The sequence below is a fragment of the Sinocyclocheilus anshuiensis genome, unplaced genomic scaffold, assembly GCF_001515605.1.
Source record: "Sinocyclocheilus anshuiensis isolate Anshui unplaced genomic scaffold, SAMN03320099.WGS_v1.1 scaffold100, whole genome shotgun sequence".
NCBI classification, from domain to species: Eukaryota; Metazoa; Chordata; class Actinopteri; order Cypriniformes; family Cyprinidae; genus Sinocyclocheilus; species Sinocyclocheilus anshuiensis.
The window spans coordinates 1049949-1053784 of record NW_015555725.1 but is presented as its reverse complement, the minus strand read 5'-3'; the positions used below and the strand labels follow the sequence as shown (position 1 = coordinate 1053784).

Sequence of the window (3836 nt, the reverse complement as noted above, 5' to 3'; positions counted from 1 at the left end):
ACAAAAGAAGGCTTAAGGCAAGAAGTAGGACCCGTGTAAATATCGGATCAGCTTTCCAGCGCTGGAGAGAACTCAAAGAGCGGAAGGCCTGCGATCGGACGCCGAGGTTGCTTTGTTTCTTCTCGATAGGTGAGTAACACCGTGTCTGCGCCGCAACAACTAAAGTCCATCTAGTACACTGGATGCGACAAAGCGACCGTTGAAAATCATTTGAAATTTGTGTCAATACGTCATGAATAGAACGCAGCAGCAGTTTTCTGTCGGGGATTTGTCGTGTCACGCCGCATCCAGTGTAGACCATAGATATGTATCCATATCTATGGTGTAGACAGCATCACTGATTATAATGAGTTCTATAGTATTTTGTCGCGCCGCGCCACTCGCGTCCAGTGTAGACACGGTGTAACACTGGTTTTGCTTTGTTTCACAGAACTAATCGTTGCCTGGGTTGCGTACATATGTGTGGGGCGGAGCTATCAAAATAGGGGCGAGACCCTTTTGGGGTAGGGGCGTGTTTGTTTTGCTGATTTCAAATGTCAACATTGGCTACCAGAAATCGCTTACCCCACCTTTAAATGCCGCACCTAGCTGCTCAGCCAGGCGGGAATACACAACATCAATCCTTTTCATGGTCTTTCTTTCTGAACTTTATCTCCACTGTGCCCTCGGCCTCTAGAACACCCCCTCTGAAGAGGAAACAAGAATTGAGGTGAACAATCAAAAAAGAAAGATTTAGAAGAGTAGCAAAAGGGAAGCTGTGTCGACAGGCTCACCTGCTTTCTCGATCTGCATAGAGATCCATGTGCTGAAGGTTTATAGTGGGGTCGATCACGACCCATGATCCTCCACTCAGCTCAGCGTGGGGAGGGATGTAAACCAGTACAGGCTGGCTGAACTCTCGCAGGGCATCCACAATGTAAGAACCAAACTTTAGCACCTGGTCATACATATCTGAAACAGAGCATTCATGTTGAAAGGAAAGCCCATAAAATACTGTAGATATACTTCTGTTCAAGATTTTTTTTAAATGTTTCTGAAAGAAGTCTCTTGCACTCACTAAAGCTGCATTTATTTGGTCAAAAATACAGTATAAACAGTAATATTGTGAAATATTATTTCACATAACTTAAATTTCACATAATATTGTATTTTAAAATGAAATTTATTCCTGTGATGGCAAAGCTGAATTTTCAGCAGCTATTACTCTAATCTTCAGTGCCACATGATCCTTCAAAAATCTTTTTAATATGCTGATTTGGTGCTTAAGAAACATCTCTTATTATTATCAATGATGAAAACGGCTGTGCTGCTTAATATGTTTGTGGAAACCATGATAGTTTTTTTCAGAACTCTTTGATGAAAAGAAAGTTCAAAAGAATATTTATTTGAAATAGACTTTAACAATCTAAATATCTTAACGGTCACTTATGATCAATTTAATGCATCTTTGCTGAATAATTTCTTTCTTTTAAAAAAAAAAAAAGTCTTACTGACTCCAAACTTTTGTACATTAAGGTACATTAAAATCCAAACTCAAATATAAGCCAGCTATATACCTTTCATGCCTCCAGAGAAGCCTCTCCAGTTGGCAAACACGATAAGTGGAAGTTTCTCCCTGTTGAAATCCTCAATAGCCTGAGCTGTTTTATACACAGAATCTGGGAACCACACTTGACCGGCCTGCTGATAGATCTGAGGCAGAAAAGACACTTCATGTCCATACTGATAACAATAAATAGGACATACTAACAGCAAACACAGAGAGCACTTAGCACAAATCCCACAATAGAGCCACAGTCAGGGTCTAAAACGTTCACAGTGTCAGGACTCTGACCTTGGCCTCTGAGTCTAAGTTGGCTGGATCTGCTGGAATGGTAACCTCAACTATGCGGGTCTCAACGGCAATGACACCAAGAGGAATCCCACCAATCCTGTAGGACATTCATAGTCTCACTCAGCTCAGAATACTCACTCAGTTAAATCAAATAATATCTCTTAATAATGTTAATAATGTGTCTTACCTGGCTCGGCCCACCACCACTGTCTGTGCCCAGGTAGCCATCACCTCCATAAACGGACCATGGTCAAAGAATCCACTCTGCCATGCTCCCTTTACAGCTACCAACACAAATTCAAAGAAAGAAAGGCTGAGTTTGAAGTATCAACCTGAGCTCCCATGCAGACAGGTCGAGAGTATGTACTGTAATGTTCATAACAGATTGTGTGGATAATTTGATTCTTACTGGGATGGGGTAGTCCACACAGCAGCCAGCGAGGATCATAGGGGGCTTTTGTGGGAATATTTTTTTAAATGTTTCTGAAAGAAGTCTCTTGCACTCACTAAAGCTGCATTTATTTGGTCAAAAATACAGTATAAACAGTAATATTGTGAAATATTATTTCACATAACTTAAATTTCACATAATATTGTATTTTAAAATGAAATTTATTCCTGTGATGGCAAAGCTGAATTTTCAGCAGCTATTACTCTAATCTTCAGTGCCACATGATCCTTCAAAAATCTTTTTAATATGCTGATTTGGTGCTTAAGAAACATCTCTTATTATTATCAATGATGAAAACGGCTGTGCTGCTTAATATGTTTGTGGAAACCATGATAGTTTTTTTCAGAACTCTTTGATGAAAAGAAAGTTCAAAAGAATATTTATTTGAAATAGACTTTAACAATCTAAATATCTTAACGGTCACTTATGATCAATTTAATGCATCTTTGCTGAATAATTTCTTTCTTTTAAAAAAAAAAAAAGTCTTACTGACTCCAAACTTTTGTACATTAAGGTACATTAAAATCCAAACTCAAATATAAGCCAGCTATATACCTTTCATGCCTCCAGAGAAGCCTCTCCAGTTGGCAAACACGATAAGTGGAAGTTTCTCCCTGTTGAAATCCTCAATAGCCTGAGCTGTTTTATACACAGAATCTGGGAACCACACTTGACCGGCCTGCTGATAGATCTGAGGCAGAAAAGACACTTCATGTCCATACTGATAACAATAAATAGGACATACTAACAGCAAACACAGAGAGCACTTAGCACAAATCCCACAATAGAGCCACAGTCAGGGTCTAAAACGTTCACAGTGTCAGGACTCTGACCTTGGCCTCTGAGTCTAAGTTGGCTGGATCTGCTGGAATGGTAACCTCAACTATGCGGGTCTCAACGGCAATGACACCAAGAGGAATCCCACCAATCCTGTAGGACATTCATAGTCTCACTCAGCTCAGAATACTCACTCAGTTAAATCAAATAATATCTCTTAATAATGTTAATAATGTGTCTTACCTGGCTCGGCCCACCACCACTGTCTGTGCCCAGGTAGCCATCACCTCCATAAACGGACCATGGTCAAAGAATCCACTCTGCCATGCTCCCTTTACAGCTACCAACACAAATTCAAAGAAAGAAAGGCTGAGTTTGAAGTATCAACCTGAGCTCCCATGCAGACAGGTCGAGAGTATGTACTGTAATGTTCATAACAGATTGTGTGGATAATTTGATTCTTACTGGGATGGGGTAGTCCACACAGCAGCCAGCGAGGATCATAGGGGGCTTTTGTGGGAATAAAATCGATCTCTCTCTCAACTGGATCAGTGGGAGGCATTATTGGGACCGGACTTTGATTGCTCTAAATTATAACAGCAAACACCAGTAGGGCTTGATGTTAATTAATCTAACAAAAACACACACACACACATATAAAATAAAAATGCACAAAAACCCCACTTGCTGAAACACTGTATTATTACAAGACCATGAAGATTAAACCCATTCCCCAGCCAATTTTCATTACTGTAAAGCTGAAAAGTTTAATTT

The 3836-nt window shown here is 40.0% G+C and overlaps 1 pseudogene; it reads right to left on the bottom strand.

Annotated features, from left to right (window-relative positions):
• The window catches only part of LOC107672598 (acetyl-CoA carboxylase 2-like), a 29619-nt pseudogene that overhangs the window by 2316 nt on the left and 23467 nt on the right, over nucleotides 1–3836 (bottom strand).